The 21,509-nt window shown below is 44.0% G+C and overlaps 1 protein-coding gene and 1 pseudogene across 1 annotated transcript in view; both read right to left on the reverse strand.

Moving 5' to 3' along the window:
- The window catches only part of LOC124804991 (bumetanide-sensitive sodium-(potassium)-chloride cotransporter), a 309,377-nt gene extending 290,082 nt beyond the window's left edge, over positions 1-19,295 (reverse strand). Inside the window, exon 1 of the mRNA XM_047265384.1 lies at positions 19,233-19,295. The gene's annotated coding sequence lies outside the window, so the exon portion shown is untranslated. The remainder of the gene's footprint in view (positions 1-19,232) is intronic.
- A 650-nt stretch (positions 19,296-19,945) lies between these two features.
- Positions 19,946-20,063, reverse strand: LOC124709153 (annotated as a pseudogene).
- Between the last annotated feature and the right edge of the window lie 1,446 nt (positions 20,064-21,509).

The following is a 21,509-nucleotide window of genomic DNA, read 5'->3' on the forward strand; positions in this document are numbered from 1 at the left end:
TCTTTCAAATTCTAAAGGTGGCAGGGGTAAAATACAGGGAGCGAAAGGCTATTTACAATTTGTACAGAAACCAGATGGCAGTTATAAGAGTCGAGGGACATGAAAGGGAAGCAGTGGTTGGGAAGGGAGTAAGACAGGGTTGTAGCCTCTCCCCGATGTTGTTCAATCTGTATATTGAGCAAGCAGTAAAGGAAACAAAAGAAAAATTCGGAGTAGGTATTAAAATTCATGGAGAAGAAATAAAAACTTTGAGGTTCGCCGATGACATTGTAATTCTGTCAGAGACAGCAAAGGACTTGGAAGAGCAGTTGAATGGAATGGACAGTGTCTTGAAAGGAGGATATAAGATGAACATCAACAAAAGCAAAACAAGGATAATGGAATGTAGTCTAATTAAGTCGGGTGATGCTGAGGGAATTAGATTAGGAAATGAGGCACTTAAAGTAGTAAAGGAGTTTTGCTATTTGGGGAGCAAAATAACTGATGATGGTCGAAGTAGAGAGGATATAAAATGTAGGCTGGCAATGGCAAGGAAAGCGTTTCTGAAGAAGAGAAATTTGTTAACATCCAGTATTGATTTAAGTGTCAGGAAGTCATTTCTGAAAGTATTCGTATGGAGTGTAGCCATGTATGGAAGTGAAACATGGACGATAAATAGTTTGGACAAGAAGAGAATAGAAGCTTTCGAAATGTGGTGCTACAGAAGAATGCTGAAGATTAGATGGGTAGATCACATAACTAATGAGGAAGTATTGAATAGGATTGGGGAGAAGAGAAGTTTGTGGCACAACTTGACCAGAAGAAGGGATCGGTTGGTAGGACATGTTCTGAGGCATCAAGGGATCACCAATTTAGTATTGGAGGGCAGCGTGGAGGGTAAAAATCGTAGAGGGAGACCAAGAGATGAATACACTAAGCAGATTCAGAAGGATGTAGGTTGCAGTAGGTACTGGGAGATGAAAAAGCTTGCACAGGATAGAGTAGCATGGAGAGCTGCATCAAACCAGTCTCAGGACTGAAGACCACAACAACACACTGAAGGAACACCACTTTGTTGATAACGACCTACTGTGTACCTGTGGTAAAAATGAACAAAAATTAAGAGAAAAAGTAAATAGATTAAGTTTGGAGCTAGAATTGCATATCTATTCTAATAACAGAAAATAGCCTATAATCATCACATTAGGAAGAAAATAGAACATATTAATAAGGCACAGAAGCACTTAATGAGTTACGGTATTTAGGACCGTCCAAAATGACAGGATGGACAAAAAGAAAAAAGCAGAAGACTAAATATGGTCTAGGATAGTTTTGGTAAACGAAATGGGTTACCGAAAGTAAGTTTTACATGTGCATAAAACGGAAAGATTTATAATCACCTTTGAGTTAAGGCAGTGAGACATGGACTTTGCTAAAGGCATAAAAATAACTAAGCGTTGTTCAGAGAGAAATGAATACATGTATTATGGGCATTAATAACCGCCTTTTGCAGCGCAGACTGCTGCCTGACGTTCAGGGAGAGTATAAGTGAAATTCTGAAATGTAACAAGGATGTGGAGCCATGTAGACTCCAGTGCTATGCTAGGTCCCTTGGTTGAGGACCCATGGCGCGAACAGGTCCATTGAGGTGATCCCACAAATTCTCGACTGGGTTTAAATCCGGTGGGTTTGGTGGCCGGGGGAGTACGGTAAGCTCATCCTGATGCTGTTCGAATCACGCATGCACACTGCGAGCTGTGTGATAAGTTGCATAGTGTTGCTGGTAGATGCCATTACGCCGAGAAGAAACAAACTGCATGTAGGAGTGTACAAGGTCCCCAAGGATCTTGGTCCATTGTATCTTCCAGAATGAGCAGAACACCCAGAGAATGCTACGTAAACATTCTCCTTCCGACGATTCTTTCAAGGTGTTTGCTTTCAGACGTTCCACGTCATACACGTGAATGGCCATCTATCCGAGACAGCATAGAACGTGATTCATCTGAAAAGGCCACCTTTCGCCACTATTGGACATCCAGTTGCGGTATGGGTGTACAATTTCCAAGTTAGTCACCGATGCACAGGAGTCAACATGGGTGCATGAACCAGGCGTCTCGTGCGAACCCGGACCCCATACTCACAAGGTTAGTGGTAAGATGACTCAGTGGATAGCCAGAATGAGATTTCCACTCTGCAGCGGAGTGTGCGCTGATATGAAACTTCCTGGCAGATTAAAACTGCGTGCCGGACCTAGACTCGAACTGGGGACCTTTGCTTTTCGCGGGCAAGTGCTCTACCATTTCAGCTACCCAAGCACGACTCACGCCCCGTCCTCACAGCTTTAGAGCACTTGTCCGCGAAAGGCAAAGGTCCCGAGTTCGTGTCTCGGTCCGGCACACAGTTTTAATCTCTCAGGAAGCTTCATATCAGCGCGCACACTCCGCTGCAGAGTGAATTTCGCATTCTGGAAACAACCCCCTGACTGTGGCTCTGCCATGTCTCCGAAATATCCTTTCTTTCAGGAGTGGTAGTTCTGAAAAGTTCGCAGGATAGCTTCTGTAAAGTTTGGAAGGTAGGAGACGAGGTACTGCCAGAACTAAAGCAGTGAGGACGGGGCGTGAGTAGTGCTTGGGTAGCTCAGATGGTAGAGCACTTGCCCGCGAAAGGCAAAGGTCCCGAGTTCGAGTCTCGGTCGGGCACACAGTTTTAATCTGCCAGGAAGATTAGACTCAGTGGATAGCCCGTCAAAAACTGAACACAGATCAAGCATGAAATGAGGAAGAAGGTGCACTGAACTGTGAAAAAAGGAGGAAAATAGAAACAGTGGTCCAATCTCAAGATGTGCAATTTAGTGCGAATTTATACAGCCAGGCCGTCTTAGATGTGTGGTTACGGTGTTGGACTGCGAAGGGGGAGATCCGAGGCCCATAATTTTTTTTCACAAAATTATGAACTGTCCGTCCAGTCCTTAACGTATCTGTGCGCTGTATTCAAATTTGTGTCTGTGTCATGGTGTAAGGTTCGTTTGCAACAGCGAAGTGCAGGAAATGGACCTCCAGACGTACAAAAGTACCACATGCTGTAACTCTTTCTATTCCGGTTTGGAAGTTTTGATTCCTGAATGCCTTAGTTGTAATAAAATTTACACCCGTTTATTTGTTGTTTTTATTTCTATGAGAGGTCTATACGGCATCTCACCTGCTCTCACAATTTACCACATTTACTTGCCACGGTAATTCGTTCTTACCACATGACTCATATTCTGTAACCAATGTATAGTATGACAACTGCCAAGATTACAGAAGGAGAGTAGAAACATCAGTGACTGGCCGGAAAGTTCACAATTTTGTGAAAAAAAGGGCCACGAGGGAGGATTGAAAACGGATCTACCGCTTCCCAGTCCAAGACGGTGACCACAGAATCACGACGCCATGCTTCTGGTAGTTCGCTCGATTTTGGACATCTTGGGCTTGTACCGTTCAGTGTTTCTGTTTTTTTTGCTTCTTTTTTCAAATTTCAGTACGCCTTCTTCCAGTTTTTATGCTTGATCTGTGTTCATTTTTTTAAGGGCTATGCACTGGGGGGGGGGGGGGAGGGGGGGGGGTGCGATAGGGAGTTTCCCTTGTCAGCAACTTTCACTGAATGGTCGTTCATGAGACGCTGTTGATGGCCCCTTGGTCCATCGGGACGGTCAGTTGCTTAACAGTTGCAAGTCTATTTGCTCGAACTCATCTCCTCAGTCGTCGTTTATCCCTATCATCTACGGCCCATACTGCACCGCAGTTGCCTGGACGTCACTTCCGAGTAGCGTCATTTTGCCATACACCGTGTACTGTAACCCTGGCGGGACGCGAACAGTTTACGAACTTACCCACTTCGAAATTGCTTCCACCCTTGGCCGGAAAGCAAATGATCATGCCGTTTTGGACGTCAGATATCGCTCCGTTTCCGCATTACGACAACGATCGCACTGTTTGTCGCATCCCCCGACGCGTTTTATGTACCCCCCCCCCCCCCTCCTCCTGATAGAGGTGCCACCTGCCGCCTGTGTGTGGTTATTGCAGGCTGATGTCGAACAGAGGAGGTGGTCTCATTAATATCAGTGGACTGAGTAATATCTGTTATGTGATTGATCCCTGCGAGCAGTTATATTTCTGAAACTGCAATAACAACAGGAGTTTACTCAGCAACGACAGGCAGGAGATTTGTCTTAGTTGTTGCAGTCAAGTAACTACGAGGCTAAGTCAATTATTATCCACAATGTACTCACTTTTGTTTATTTCGGTAGTACTGTCGTTTTACGTTAGTGACGCGTGCTTTGTTTATATGTTGTTATATCTTTGCAATTTTCAAGCTGCTAGGTTAGTTTGGTTATCGCTGCCGTGCTGTTAATCATGGCTGCTCCGCTGTCTATTTGCACCAAAGAAGAGCAACGTTCAGTGATCCGTTTTTTGTGGTCGGAAGGGGTATCAGGGGCCGAATTTCATCGAAGACTTTCGGTACAGTTCGGGAACAGTTTTGCCACAACGGAGTGTCTACGAATGGATTTAAAAATTCCGAAATGTTCGCACAAGTGTTACGCACGATGAAGGAGCCAGACGACCGTTTACCGCCACAAATGAAAAAACCATTGAACGTTCACGTGAAATGATTCTCTTAGACAGACAATTAACTATTGACGAAGTGGCACATCGTCTGCAAATTAGTCAAGTTTCTGCCTACGAAATCATCCACAACAGACTTGGATTTCATAAAGTTTGTGCAAGATGGGTCCCAAAACAACTCATACAATTGCATATGCAAACGCGCTTGGACATATGCAAAAAAATATTTGGATCGCCATGGTAACGAAGGAGACAACTTCTTTGACAGGATCATTACTGGTGGCGAAACATGGATCCATCATTACGAGCCGGAGAGTAAACGGCAGAGTTTGGAATGGAAACATCCAAATTCGCCGTGCAAGTAAAACTTCAAGACCCAACCGTCCGCAGAAAATCTGATGCTTACGGTTTTTTGGAACGCACAACGTTCAGTACTGGAACATTATGGGGAGAGGGGCACAACAACAAACAGTGTACGTTACAGTGAGATGCTTACTGCCAGGCTAAAGCCTGCAATTCGAAACAAACGCCGAGGATTGCTGTCAAAAGGTGTTGTGTTGTTGCACGACAATGCTCGTTCGCATACTGCTGCCCACACTGCTAAAACGCTCCAGAAACTCAAATTTGAAGTACTGGATCATCCTCCATATAATCCCGATCTTGCTCCTTCTGACTGTCACTTGTTTGGTCCACTCAAACAGGCATTAAGGGGCCGTCGATTTGCCTCGGACGAAGCAGTTAGAGAAGCGGTGCATACCTGGATCGCAGCTCAACCGAGAAACTTCTTTTATGAGGGCATCAGGAAGCTTGTACAACGTGGACCAAGCGCGTTAAAACACAAGGAGACCATGTCGAAAAACGATGTTCTTGTAAGTTTCATATTTGATTTAAATAAAATTTTATAACTACTTTGCGGATAATAATTGATTTACCCTCGTAGTATCGTTACCAGCTTTTACCGTTAGTCACGCGTTAGAATTCGATATGCAGCTGTGAGTTTGAAGACTCTAGTTCTCAGGTATACATGTCGACAGTGTTAACTCAATATGTATAATAATTCAGTGCAGAGGCTTAGGGAAACTAATTTCTCTTCTCTGCAGCATGAAGGTAAACTCCGTACCAATGACCTAGGGAGTCCAACGCCGATAACAAGTCAGTCCAGAAAAATGAAAATAGAAGTAAAGAAATTGTAAGAATTTTAAGACTGGACATTTGCGGGGAAGTAGACTGGATGTGTGGTTGTGATACTGTGTACGGTTTTCCGCGTTTGTTGTTTGCAAAAGAAAACGCTGGATTCGAAACGACTTTGACTCTAAGAAGCGTTTACGATCTCTGACATATATCACAGCACATAAATAAAAACGAACGTTCCAAATCACAAGTGACTGAACAGCTTCAGTGCCATATTTTAGGGAAACACGATATTAGATTACAGCTGTACACTGCTTATAGGAAGTCGGTTGAGAGACAAAATCAGATTCGAAAACATCGCTACGTACACACTAAAACGGAAGATTGTCTCAAGTTTGGTGGTGATTTTGAGCTTGCACTTCGTGGTCATGACAACATAGTTATTTATCAAACACAGGAAATTTCCGCAGTCTTATAAATTTCACTGCTGAGTTTGATGCTGCACTTAGTGATTACCTTTTGCCGACTACTGATTTCAAAGGCATTTCTAAACATATTCAAAATGCTGGAGGTTTATCGAGACCGGGGAAGAAAGGAAATTGTTGCTACTGTTGACTTTGCGTCAGTTACTGCAGATGAGACGCAAGTAATATTTCAAACATTTCACCTTTTCGTGATTATCAGATACGTTTAGTCTGAGGGTAAACCTGTTGAAAGGTTTTGGACGAAACCTCACTCCCCGAGAACATGACGCAAATTGTTAACATAATCGCCTAAAGAAGCTTTGCTGGGACACTCCAGATAATTCAGATCAGTTTACTTCTCACATGTACGAGGGTTCAGGAGATACGTGTATTGACTCTTCTGAAAGAGCATTTTAAACATGCCTGTTTCGTTCATCGTTATGGCCATAAGTTGAATCTGATTTTAATCCATGCAACGTGTCAGAATACGGACTTTAAAATTTTTTTGCTTGCTGAGATTCTTATTTTTTGCCGAAGTTCTTCACAGCGAACAGCGATGCGAACTGGCATAGCATACAGGAAAGCCCTTCATATTTCCGACGCGGGATGGAATTTTAAACCAAGAACTGTGCAAAAAATGGCTCTGAGCACTATGGGACTTAACATCTCAGGTCATCGGTCACCTAGAACTTAGAACTACTTAAACCTAACTAACCTAAGGACATCACACACATCCGTAGCGGTCGCGCGGTTCCAGACTGATGCGCCTAGAACCACTCGGCCACCAACGGCCGGCAAGAACTGTGCAGGTTGTGCGTGAAAACGGAGAGTCACTTGCTGGATGCCTGGAGCAAATTGAGCTTACACTTCGACAAATTAATGTAATTACTCAAACAAGATGGCTCTGTCTGAAATTTTGATTGTCTGTACTCAATCCCATTATAGCACACGTTGACATATTGTACAGTCAATTACAAAAAGCGGGCCACGGTGGCCGAGCGGTTCTAGGTGATTCAGTCCGGAACAACACGACTGCTACGGTCGCAGGTTCGAGTCCTGCCTCGGGCATGCATGTGTGTTATGTCCTTAGGTTAGCTAGGTTTAAGTAGTTGTAAGTTCTAGGGGACTGATGACCTCAGATGTTAAGTCCCATAGGGCTCAGAGCCATTTGAATTACAAAAACGAACAGTTGGCTCCCTGACTGTACAAAAAGAGGTAGTACGTTTCAAAAGAGCCGTACAAGATATCCGATGTAGGATCATTGACACGATTCTCTTGCAGACAAAGATGCTGTATTCTGCGAAGGGACAGAGATAGGAAAACGAAACTCCAAAAGCTATTGGTCCAAAGGATGTCAGCGAAACACTTGTCGCTCAAGTTGTAGAACATTTTGATATCAAAGGGCATCTCATCACTGTAGCTTTATTTAATTTCAAACGCTTCGTTTAGTACGAAAGTCAATTTCTCCAAACGCTGCCGTAGAGGTGGAATATCCCTTTCTTGAATACAATAACCTGGAAACGGAACTTCAGACACGATGGATGAGTTTAGAACGCTTCCAAGTGCTGTTCCTGCTCGAAAGTAATTTGCAGGAGCCTTTCAGTGAAACAATGAAGCTCCTGAAAACGATACCGGTATCAATACCAGTGATAACGTCTGAAGCGGAACGATCTTTTTCTACCGTGAAGAGAATAAAAACTGTTTTGTGAAACAGGACCGATCAAGAGCGGCTAATAGCACTAGCAATGATCTCTATCGAACGTCGCACGCAGCATCGTATAATTCAGTGAATCTGTCACTGTCAGATTCTCCGCTCTTACGGAGAGGAGACTGGATTCATCATACGAACATTCATCGTAAGAGAAGTGTATTTTCGTAAAGCAGTTATTTACTTAGTAATTTTTAACCTTTTTGTGGTAGTTACTTGGAATCTTGCAGTCTGTATTCTAGTGAACCCCCTAGAAGAAACTGCACGAATCGACACTAGACCATGGCGATACAGTTCCTGACTGGAAGAATGCAGGTAGAACGTTTGTTCATTGGAAGCAGACTGATACAGGCATTAGCCTCTTCACCGAAGCAAGGAGTTTTATTTAGGTGGGAGAAATTGCTGGTCTCGGGGGATTTACGACTTACCAATAACTGCAACGTATTACCAGGGTTGTTTTTGTCGGAAGCTGGACTGTTTGGGCGACAACTGTGTAAGTTGTTTAGTTTGAAACGTTTGGTACAGTAGTTCCTATGTGGAAACATTGTACTGGCAGCGTTATGAGTTCCAGAAGACGCACTTCTGTTCCGTTGTTTGTGCTTATCTGCCGTGTTTCTGCCTGTCAAACGATGTTTTCAAAGGCGTTATCGACGTCTGGCTGTAACCAGTGTTGTCAGCTGTAAGGGAGTGCGCACCGGATACTATCAGACCGTCGCTCAGGTATCTCCTAGTCGTGTACTTTCCTCTTAGTCGAAGTCCACATATAGTGTTGTTGCACTTTTACTTGACACAATGCTGCTTTTGAAAATGATTTTTCTGCAGCGAGAGAGGCTTTTGAACTATCCACTTCTTTCACACAACAGCATTTTTGGAATGAGGAATAATCACAGGAGGTGTGCCCAAGGAATATACCGGGTGATCAAAAAGTCAGTATAAATTTGAGAACTTAATAAACCACTGTATAGTGTGGATAGAGAGGTAAAAATTGACACACATGCTTGGAATGATATGGGGTTTTATTAGAACAAAAAAAAGTTCACAAAATGTCCGACAGATGGCGCTGGACAGCAAAACGTCACTGACTGCGCATGACAATCGTGTATAAAAAGAGCTGTAATGAGAGAGAGAATCAGATGCGCCAGCAGTCGCAGAATGTTGACGTTACCTGAAAAGGCGCTTTTAGTGAAGCTGTATTATCAGAATGGGGAATGTGCTAGTTCAGCGTTACGATCCTATCGCCATAGGAAGGGGATTCGAACAGGTAAATGTCCGTTGACAAATGCAGCTGTGGCGAGAATGATTTCGAGTTCGAAGCCACGGGTTGTTTAGACGATAGACCCTGTAATGGCCGACCGAGCACAAGGCGTAATGCTGCTGAGAAATGGAAGAAATGGAGAATGTAGCGGGTTCGTCTATGCACGGGGAAGTCAGCGCTCGTGCAGTCGCACATCGCACCGGCATTCCATACACTACCATTTGGTTGGCACTGAGGCGTACCCTCCGATGCTATCCGTAGAAAATCCACCGGCATCATGAACTGTTACCTGGTGATTTAGTGAAGCGGAGGGCATTTGCGGTGTGGGTGTTTCAAAAGATGGCGGAAGATGACGATTGGTTGAGTAACGTGTTGTGGACCGACGAAGCTCATTTTTCTTCGAGGAAATGCGCCTATTTTGGTGAGCGCTATTTTGGCATGCATGGTATACTTTAACGACGGCGGCACGGAAACGGTTACAAACTTTTAGACGTTTGGGAAATGCTTCCATCTTTGGTCTGAAAGGATTATGCCCTTTTTGGACCTGAGATATATTGCTCCGTTTCCACATTACGACAACGACTGCAGTGTTTTCCACTTCCCCCTGCGCTTTGTATACCCTCCACTGCTAGTGCTGGCACCTGCATCTGTGAGTCGTTATTTCACGTTGACATCGAACACAGGCGGTAGTCACATTAACATGACTGGAAAGTGTATAAACCAGTGAACTCCCGCTGTTTTGCAGGATCGAACTACCGTATGTAAAATAACTTCAAATGTATGATTACTTTACAAATGAGTTAGTGTGTTCAAAAATTTACGTTGAGAGTGTAAGTGAGAAAAGTTCAGAAAAGGGTTGAAATTAAGCTTGATGTTTGTTGGTGGTTCCTAAGTGTTCTCATTATCAAACACAGGAAAGTGTAGTCCGTGTAATATGTGCTTCATTTTAAGCAAAAGCAATTTTATCTCGTATTTCAATTTTTACGTCATTATATCTCCTCAACTAAGTGCCGTACATTAACACAATTTTGCAGGTACATTCTGTAATATACGTAGGTACAGTGTGGAAATTTTGTCCCGAATAGGATTAGTAGTAAAGAAGTAAAAATTAAAACGTCTTGTCTGATGCTTATGTTTTACTCCATGAGCGGCGTATGTACAGTAAGCGATAACCTTTTTCCCTTTCATCATTTTGTGAAGGGTGTCGCCGAGAAAAACTTTCGTAAAGGTTTGAAATTATGTGTAAAGTTTGTTGGAAGTCGCTAAATTCTCTCATACTCAAATACTGGATGAAGAAAATCCAGGTATTTGCACATCATCAGTTACTCTGCCTCAAGACAAAATCAAAAAATGGTTCAAATGGCTCTGAGCATATGGGACTTAACTACTGTGGTCATCAGTCCCCTAGAACTTAGAACTACTTAAACCTAACTAACCTAAGGACATCACACACATCCATGCCCGAGGCAGGATTCGAACCTGCGACCGTAGCAGTCGCGCGGTTCCGGACTGAGCGCCTTAACCGCGAGACCACCGCGGCCGGCGACAAAATCACAGTTTCTAACTGTAATACTTAAATGTATTTTATCCATAGTGGATGCTGTTGAACTTCGTGACTGTTCCTTTATAGGGTGTAGAAAAATTTCCCCTACCGGTCACAATAAAATGTTATTTATTTGTCACACGACCGGTTTCGGGCTTGCGCCCATCCTCAGGTGTTTATACATTCATGCACATGTTTATATTGTTGGAGATCACTGTATAAATACAAGAAAATTATTTGCAGGTGACTAAACAGATACAAGTGGGACAACTGTAAGTGGCAAGGCAACATTTGTCGAAAAATATATCTGTACTTACGCAAAGATGAAGCATCATTATCATAGTTACGATGTGGTGACACTTATTCCACTTAGTTGCACACTTATTACCTAACCTAACCTAACCTTTTAGTGTGACTGGTAGCGGAAATTTTTCTACGCCCTGTAATACTTGTGTTAAAATCTTAACTTAAGATTATATCTCTTAATGAGAATATTGTGGCAGTATTTTAAATTTTTAAATTCGCTCAGTAAGCACGTGAAATACTGAAAGTTACTTTTTGTTGCCCCTGGAAGCCGTTAGACAGGCAACATGCATCCTGATTTCCGGGATAGTCGCTGAGTAGTACAGAAACAGATGACCTGGTGGATGAGGGCCGATGCTCTACGAGGCTTTTCGCAGATGTTGATGTATACACAGAAGTGGCCAAACTAGAAAACGGTCTCGCAATACAGGAAGACATGCGGAGGATCAATGCTTGGTGCAGGAATTGGCAGTTGACCCTCAACATAAACAAATGTAATGTACTGCGCGGAAATAGGCAGAGACACCCACAAGTGTATGAGCAGCTCAGTACCTGGCGTTGCCCAAGTATTTATTTATTACGAACTTCTTATAGTCAATTTCCTCCTCTCCCCTCTAATGCCATTTCTCCTCCCCTCCTCTCTGTCCATTTCATCCTCTTGCCTTTCTCTGATTATCTCCTCTCTCTCTCTCTCTCTCTCTCTCTCTCTCTCTCTGTCTCCATTTCCCCCTCCAATCTCTCTGTCTGTCTCCTCCTCCCCCTTCTCTTCCCACGTTATCCCCATCCTCACCCCAACAGGAAGCTGGTGCTTCTTAGCCGCACAGCATTTCTTTCTAGATCATAACTAATATGTGTACTAAATTTGGTTGAAATCGTTCCAGGAGTTTAGGATGAGCTTTTTAACCGTCTCTTTGGCCGCGTACGCACATGTAGAATATATTTCACATATATTTAAGATATTTCAACCATATCTGTACACGTGCGTCACATGTATCTCTAGCGAATTTCACCATGCAGTCTGATTTACACATTTACACGCACCTCAGTGTTTCCGACATCGTATCTCCTGAACGGTGTGCTGTACAAGATGTGATTTCGGAGTTACTTCCTGTGGTATATGCGGACACTGTCTGCGAAATGTGTTGTAAATAGAGTTAGCAATAAAGAAAAAATAAATTGAAACGCCATGCATAATGCGGTAGTTTTTCACGCATCTCAGTTTTTGATGTCATTTTACTGAACGATATGTCGTACGCCTATCTAATTTTGTTGATAGATTCAGTGGGATTTGTGAATACTGTTTGCAAAATGTGTAGCGAATAGAGTTAGTAGTAAAGAAGTAATAAATTAAATCGTCATGTAACATGCGCCAGTTTTACTGCATGAACAGCGAAAATGTAGTAAGCGAAAAACTTTTTTCTTTTCACCGTTTTACTGCGATTGTCAGCGAGAAAACATATCTCAAAAGATTGAAATTATGTGCGAAGAAGTTTGTTCCAAAGCACTAAGAGCATTCATTCTCAAATATTTGATGAGTTGGGGATTCGCGCGTCGCGGCTACTCTGTGTTTTCACACTTACCTCTATCCATTTAATACATAGATAGTTCTTACACTGCGAGTGATTCTTTCCAGACATTAGGTGACATATGTACGAAGTTTGGTTGAAATCGACCCAGTAGTTTAGGAATATTTGTGAATCACATGGAAGCAGTCACACCTGTAAAATACCTAGGAACATGCGTACGGAGCGATTTAAAATGGAACGTCCATGAAGGGAAATGAGAGAAATTCTAACTGACACGGAGGCTTCCTAACAGTTGTTCTCGCGAATAATTTGTGACAGAAACAGGAAAATAGGGAATTGCCAGTGGTATGTTGAGTACCCTCGGCCACAAACCGTAAGGTGGTTTTGAGAGTACAGGTGTAGAAATGGAAGAGCCGAAACTTAGTGATATTAGCCTGTAATTGTGCGCATCCATTTTTAAGCCATTTCGTAAACTGGGGTGACCTGCGTTGTCATCAATTAGTGTGCACAAAAGCCTCGATGAATGCGGAACGTATGTGAGGAGACCAGTAAAGCACGCACCGCTTGCCGCTCGCTGTATGAGATGCCTCTAGGTTTGGGCCCGTCAATTTGCACGTCGAATTACAAATCACAGGGGGATCATTCTCTTCATGGGCTGCTCCCGGTTTATCTAACAATGTGGTAGTAGGTGTCTTTCAGTTTGTTTATAAGTTGTATATGAAACTTTGCTATGAGGAGATTGCTCCTGTGTATGGGATATATATCATTAAAAAAGGTTCATATTTCATATTTCTCTTCCACTGGAACAGAAATCCACTATTGTACAACTACACTGTCGATAAATTTCTGGAAACGGTACATCTAGGAGTAATTGTGCAGACAGACCTTAAGCGGAATGCTCACATAACACAAATAGTAGGAAAGGCAAACCCACGCTGAGGTTCATAGGAAGAAAGTCTTCCGAAGTAAGAGTGATTTCAGGTGTGCCGCATGGGAGTGTCGTACGACCGTTGCTTTTCACAATATATATAAATGACCTTGTGGATAACATCGGAAGTTCACTGAGGCTTTTTGCGGATGATGCTGTAGTATATCGCGAGTTGTAACAATAGAAAATTGTAATGAAATGCAGGAGGATCTGCAACGAATTGACGCATGGTGCAGGAAATGGCTATTGAATCTCAATGTAGACAAGTGTAATGTGCTACGAATACACAGAAAGAAAGATCCTTTATCATTTAGCTACAATATAGCAGGTCAGCAACTGGGAGCAGTTAATTTCATAAATTATCTGGGAGTAGGCATTAGGAGTGATTTAAAATGGAATGACCATATAAAATTAATCGTCGGTAAAGCAGATGCCAGACTGAGATTCATTGGAAGAATCCTAAGGAAATGTAGTCCGAAAACAAAGAAAGTAGGTTACAGTACACTTGTTCGCCCACTGCTTGAATACTGCTCACTGGTGTGGGATCCGTACCAGATAGGGTTGATAGAAGAGATAGAGATGATCCAACGGAGAGCAGCGCGCTTCGTTACAGGATCATTTAGTAATTGCGAAAGCGTTACGGAGATGATAGATAAACTCCAGTGGAAGACTCTACAAGAGAGACGCTCAGTAGATCGGTACGGGCTTTTGCTGAAGTTTCGAGAACATAACTTCACCGAGGAGTCAAGCAGTATATTGCTCCCTCCTACGTATATCTCGCAAAGAGACCATGAGGATAAAATCAGAGAGATTAGAGCCCACACAGAGGCATACTAACAATCTTTCTTTCCACGAACAATACGAGACTGGAATAGAAGGGAGAACCGATAGAAGTACTCAAAGTACCCTCCGCCACACACCGTCAGATGGCTTGCGGAGTATGGATGTAGATGAGTAACTCATCTACGAAAGAAGTGGCTTACAAGGCGCTTGTTCGATCGATTCTTGAGTACTGTTCATCGGTCTGGGATACTTGCCAGGTAGGATTGGTAGCAGAGGTACAATAGATCCAACGAAGAGCGGCGAGTTTCGTCACGGGATCGCTTAGTCGGCGCTAGAGCGTACAAAGATGTTCGACAAACTCCGGTGGCAGACGCTACAAGAGAGGCCTTGTGCGTCACAGAGTGGTTTACTTTTGAAATTTCGAGAGAGTACTTTCCGGGAAGAGTCGGACAACGTATTACTTCCTCCCACATACATCTCGCGAAATGACCACGATGAAAAAAATTCAAGAAACTGGAGCTAATGCAGAGACTTACCGACAATCATTCTTCCCACGCGCTATTCGCGAATGAACAGTGGAAGTGGGGTCGGTTAGTGGTACCAGAAGCATACTCCGCCACATGCCGCTAGGTGGCTTGCGGATTACTGATGTTCCTCGATGTATTTTTCCATGGAACTCTACTTCGCAGTCGCTTCAGATTATACCCCTGATCGTTCATTATTACTGCTGGTGCAATGCGCGCTGTATGGGGTAAAGATCCGCATCGTAGGACTCATCGCTTTGAGCAACATGTACATATAAAATAAACGCGACTAGACTGGAAAGTTTACATTCCCAATTTTAACTCAATAAAGGATGGTTATGGTAGTCTCGTCTTCCTTATACACTGATCGTCGAAAAAGTTCCGAGCCTAATTTTATTCCTGTCGTATAAGCGGCGCCAACGCAGTATCTACGGTGGGAGCTGGAACTAACAACTATAAACAACAGATTTGCTTTTGACCGGTCAGTTGTGAGCAGGCAGTATTAAGCAGTGGACGTGCGGCCGTACTGTGTCCACTTCGTTGGGTCACAAATCACAATGGAGCAACGAGCAGTGATTCGATTTCCCGTTTTACTCAATAAGGCGGCTACGGAGACGTCTGAATCCACGACAGAGGCTTGCGGCGATAATTGTTTAACTCCTGTACGAATTTTAAACGTATGAACGAAGGACAGGTGATGCCAGAGGACTATGGGAGGTCAAGGCGTCCCACATGAAGTTCATTCAACGGAAACAATGGGAAAATTTGCGATCTTTTGAAAATCGTCCGTCATAACTCATGCAAAGCTGCCGCTGAGGATCTGAACATTTTTAAATCAAGTAATCAAAAAATTCACAAATATTATATTTTGAAAATGAAGTATGTGCAATGTTTATCTCGAGAACCTAGCTAACGACGTGTGGACGCCTGCTCGTTTCGACTGAAATGAAAAACGCGGACAATTCTTTCTTGGAAAAATTCATAATGGGTGACTACACTTGGTGTTATCAATACGAACCTACCACAAAACGACAAACTGCAGAATGAAATTAGAATTATATATTAATACCTTCAGCTGCTAACGGGCGTTGATATATATCAACCGGGACAGGTGAAAATGTGTGCCCCGACCGGGACTCGAACCCGGGATCTTCTGCTTGCGTGGCAGACGCTCTATCCATCTTTCTTTTTTTAAAAAATCTATTTTGTTCGCTTTCGTTCGTTGCATCTGCTCGGGGTGGACGTCTGTTCCTTAGGACGTGTACGAAAGAACAGACACCATATCCATGTAACTATATAGTTCTGTCGATACCGGCCATGACCTCCTTCTTATGGGACTTGGTAAGAATGTATTCCGCGAGTAATGAGTGTGTTGGGTAGGGACACTACGAATGTAGTATATAGACATATAAGATGAGAATGTGAGTCTCGCGGGAGGCGTGCGCGAGATAATCCCTGCAGTCGCACTCTGTGGCTCAGATGGACAGAGGGTCTGCCTTGTAAGCAGGAGATCCCGGGTTCGAGGCCCAGTCGGGGCACACATTTTCACCTGTCCCCTTTGATATATATCAACGCCCGTCAGCAGCTGAAGGTATTTATATAAAATTCTAATTTCGTTCTAGACGGCTGCCCGAAAGAACAGACACCATATCCATATAAATGCAGAATAGGTCTCCGAGGGTTCGCCAAGACTGAAGGAGGTGCGAATGACAAAATCGTAAGCGAAGGTAATGTTCATCGCCTTTTTTGATGCCCGCGGCTTTAACGACAAGGAATTTGTTCTCACTGGCTCCACTGTAACCCAGTATTCTTCGGATGTCATCGATCGGCTGTGCGAGAGGATTCAGAGGCTCAGTCCTCAGCAATGGAAAGGGCAGGATTTCATCTTCCTACACGCCAATGCGCCCACTTTCACGGCTGCAGCTGTAATGCAGTTTCTAGCGAAAAACAAGTGCCAGTTGTCAAATACGCTCTATATTCACACGATCTCGCGCCGAGTGACTGGTTTTATTTCCAAAAATAAAAATTCACGTCACGAGTCAACACTTTGATGACATAACCGACATTCAGGCCCTTGTGACGCTCGAGGTGAACATCCCGCAGAAGGACTCTTCCAACACTTTCACTTGGTTGTATGAACGTGTTATTCATTGTACTCTAGAGGATGGACACTATTCAAATCACCAGGAGCATTAAAACCAGCATATTAACTTTTATCTATTTTTTATTAATCCAGTCCAGAAACATTTTGGACTGCAAGTACACGTAATGGACCTTATACCCAATCCCTTACCGCGCAAAAATAATCTTACCTAGAAAAAGTGCATGAGTCTCACAGTCACCATCAGAAATAGTGTCACAAACAGATTAATGTCCGCCGTAGGTAGTCGGTCTGTTTACGTGACTTCTTCAGTAACACACAGCTTTTCATTAGATTTGTGCACAAGTTTTGTCTAAACTAATCACATTCGATGTAACTTTTTATGATTTTCCTTTGTTTTATGGAAACAAGTTAATGAGCGAAAATTTACTCACCTGTATTACGATGCAAGTTTCCTTGGAACAACTGCGGGATAAATTATAGTGGCAACATTTCATCCCGAGACTAGATGTGACAAAGTTACCAACATGGACACTTTGGTAGCGGTGTTATTGCGCACTCTACATATGCCCATAGTCGAAGCTAAGGTGCCTCCTTGTTAAACAGGTCATGTTATTAGTTCTATCTGCTAGTCTGACATTGTTTTCTTTCCGAGTATTTTTCTTAGACATAATACATCTTCTTCAGCCTCGGGACTAATTCAGAATATATAACGAACTGTGGACCATTATTTGAGGGAATCCAGTTTTTGAACCATTCTCTTAAACACATTTCAGTGAGCTGAAAGATAATTTCTTTTATCTAAACAAAAAGTCCACTTGCGAAAAGTAATCTCCATAGTTTCATATTTTGATCGTTATCTTTACTTTTACTGCCGGCCGCAGTGACCGAGCGGTTCTAGGCGCTCAGTCCGGAACCGCGCGACTGCTACGGTCGCAGGTTCCAATCCTGCCTCGGGCATGGATGTGTGTGATGTCCTTAGGTTAGTTAGGTTTAAGTAGTTCTAAGTTCTAGGGGACTGATGACCACAGATGTTAAGTCCCATAGTGCTCAGAGCCATTTGAACCATTTACTTTTACAGTTCCGTCAAGAGCACTTAATTAACTACAAGCCTTTACTGAGCTTTCAGTGTAATATGATAAGCAATGCAACAAGGAATAAATGCCCAAAATAATCGGATAATCTGAGCAGATTAAAGTTAATTGACAAACAACATAACGTAACAGCAAAATGTTTGACGTTTCGGGACAGAAACACTGGCAGTTGCGTCAGCTTGTTTGGGCATCTGTCTATAGCTGTTATATTATTAATTGAACTACTGATAAATTGATAATAAAACCTACTGGCCGTTATCTAGAGCAATAGAAGTAAACCCTCGAATGACGGGCGAAGGGTCGAAAGTGTTTCTTTTAGGAAGGAACACGTACAGCGTTGTTGTTACCTAGTAAGATTCGTAACACTTCGAAAAACCTGGGAAAAATTGTAACACTAACAAGACAGAATGACAGAAATGTTGTTAGTTGTTCAAATTAACCCGAGGCTTTCCATAATTTGTCGCACTACGAAGCGTGTAACGAGCCGTCTTTGTTACGGCGGCACCATTGTATGAACTTCACCTCGTCACGCAGTTCACAATAATAATGGTGATGACGAATGGAAACTGAAATCACTTTCAGATCATACGCAACAAAGCCGCGAACTAACAATTGAAATCCCATGGACCTACTAATACAGACTACCTGAAAGCTGCGTCCATTGTTCCAAGATGAAAAAAAAAAGAGCATCTGACAGCTCCTACTCGCGCTACCAGGTTTAAAGGCTACGTCAGGTATATTACTCAGAAATTGTTACGCAACACAGTAGAACGAATTTTATTCACAAAATAGTGTGAATCCGATGGCACTTACTTGATCAGTTTACGATGCCGACACCGATCACAAAGTAGGAACCGTGCAGTATAAAAACAGTTTTAGATAAAAAAGAGCAGAAAACGTAGTGGGTAAACTTCTTTGAGTGACTGAAATGAGCTAAATCCTTGCGACTGTAGATGCTGGAATCTCCACGCAGCTGCCGCCGTCCACAGCGGCTGGCTTTTCTCCAAGTAACGCGGATTTTCTTAAAAAGCGTTTCGCGTCGGCGCGATCCGCCGCTTACCAGTTCATCGGACCCCCCCGCGTCCGTGTTCAGATATTCTTTCGCACTGCCCTCCGGACAACACTGTCCATTGGAGATTTTGGTATTGTTGTGCGGAGACACTTCTCGGTTAGCATGCGGCGACCACAGCAAATACACAGTCCACCGGCGGAGAACAGGTTGCGGAGCGATACCGTGGCCTCCGCGCGAAGTGGGCAGCTAGCGGCTGGCAGCACAAACACCGACTCACCTGTGCGTCTCTTGGTCGCGCGCGTCCCAGCCGTGTCCAGGACTAGTCTACCCCGTGCAGTTCCCAGCTTTAAGTGAGACGCTCAGGTAAGCAGTGCACGGGTGGTGGGGACGGTAGTGGGGGGCGGTCATGGGAGGGGGGGGGGGGGGGGGAGATGGTCGGCGCGCGCTGCAACTGTCCGTCGCGCGTTTCATGCCACTTTTCGCTTTATCTAAGCGAGTGCCGGCAACCACTTTGCGGCGATATCAGCGCGTCTTACCTCAACGGCGACCTCGTATATCTCTTCTGTCGCCTTATTGACACCCGGTCCTAGTCTCCGCGCCGGTGACGGTGGTCTTATGGTTGAGACAGTGGACGCTTATAACCCGCTCAAAAGTATCCGGACACCTATTAGTGGACATTAATTTAGCATCTGTTCACCCTTCACCTTTATGACGGAATGAATTCTGCTGGGAACATGTTCAGTGAGGTGTTTGTATGTCTGTGGAGTTGCACCACCTCAAGTGTTGCTTTGCATTAACTCTTCCCGAACAGGCCATGAAGGCCCAACGGTACAGACCGGATGTCGTGTCATTCTCAGCCCATAGGCGCCACTGGATGCGTATATAGAGGGGCATGTGGTCAGCACACCGCTCTCCCGACGTATGTCAGTTTCGGACACCGGAGTCGCTACATCTCTATCAAGTAGCTTCTCAGTTTGCCAAACAAGGGCATGCCAACAGCGCTCGGCAGACCGGATGCTCACCCATCCAAGTGCTAGCCCAGCCCGACAGCGCTTAACTTCGGTGATCTGATGGGAACCGGTGTTACCACTGCGGCAAGGCCGTTGGCGTTGTTTAGCATTGACTACAAAAATATATGGCTTCTGAGGAATTATTCGACCATAGTAGCCCATTCTTCCTTTATAGTCGAAACCAGAGAGAGCAGTGATGGAGTCTAGAGTGTGGAGCAAAGTCTACATTCTCACTCATCCCTAAGGTTTTGTGGCCGTGCGGTTCTAGGCGCGTCAGTCTGGAACCGCGTGACCGCTACGGTCGCAGGTTCGAATCCTGCCTCGGGCATGGATGTGTGTGATGTCCTTAGGTTAGTTAGGTTTAAGTAGTTCTAAGTTCTAGGGGTCTGATGACCACAGATGTTAAGTCCCATAGTGCTCAGAGCCCTAAGGTGTTACATTTGGGTTCAGGTCGAGACGCTGAGCAAGTCAGTTCTCTTTGAGAAATGATGTAAATATGCAGGCGGAAGTGACGAATAAAAATTTGTGCCAAGAACAGGATTCGAACCTGGGTCTTCTGGCCACTAGACAGATGCGGTAACCTACACGCCACCCTGGCACAGTGCCTTTGCACAACTACAAGGGGTCCCCTAGCGCGCCTCCATCCTTAGTCCAAATTCCCATTCACGCCTGAACCCACTTGATATTCTCCCTAAACTCGAACAGCAGTGCAGAGACTCTCCAACTATGTTGGAAAGCGAATTTGAACTGAGGAGGGAAGCGTGCTAGGGTTGTCCGTGCAGTTCTGCAAAGACACTCTGCCAGGGCAGTGTAGCAGTTAGTTCAAAAATGGATGTGAGCACTTAAGTGCAAGGGAACACACAATAAGCATGAAACACACTCCTTTACCGTAAGACCACCTCCTCTTTACACTTGGCACTACACCTGCTGGCACGTGAAGTTCTCCATGCATTCACCAGATCCACACCCTTCGATCGGATTCCCTCAGGGTATAGCGTGACTCATCAGTGCAAATCATTCGTTTCAAATCATCCACTGTCCAGTGGCGTCGCGTTTTACACAACCTCAAGCATTGCCTAACATTGACTACCGAAGTATATGGCTTATGAGGAGCTGTTTCAACACCCTGCGCACAACGTGTGAACTGAACTGCTGGTAGCACTTGTGAACTCACGAGTGATTCCGTCTGCTGGTTTCGTACTATTTTGTACGAATCACCTGCCGCAATGCTCGACGGTCCCCGTCCTTTAGTACATGATATCTGCATGGGTATTGGTTCCTTCTCCCATGGCTTTTCCACTTCACGGTTACACCAAAAGTCGAATTGGAAAACTTTAGAAGCGTTGAACTGTCCCTGATGCATTTGTTATTCAGGTGACATCCGATGACTAGCCCACGTTACAAGAAGCGTTGAAATTTCCCTGATGGGTTTGTTACTCGGGTCACATCCGATGACTAGCCCACGTTACAAGCCACTGAGTTCCCCTAACGACACATTCTACTGCTACTGCTTCTCTCCTAACAACATAATCATACTTTCCGGA

The sequence above is a fragment of the Schistocerca piceifrons genome, chromosome 7 (assembly GCF_021461385.2).
Source record: "Schistocerca piceifrons isolate TAMUIC-IGC-003096 chromosome 7, iqSchPice1.1, whole genome shotgun sequence".
NCBI lineage: Eukaryota > Metazoa > Arthropoda > Insecta > Orthoptera > Acrididae > Schistocerca > Schistocerca piceifrons.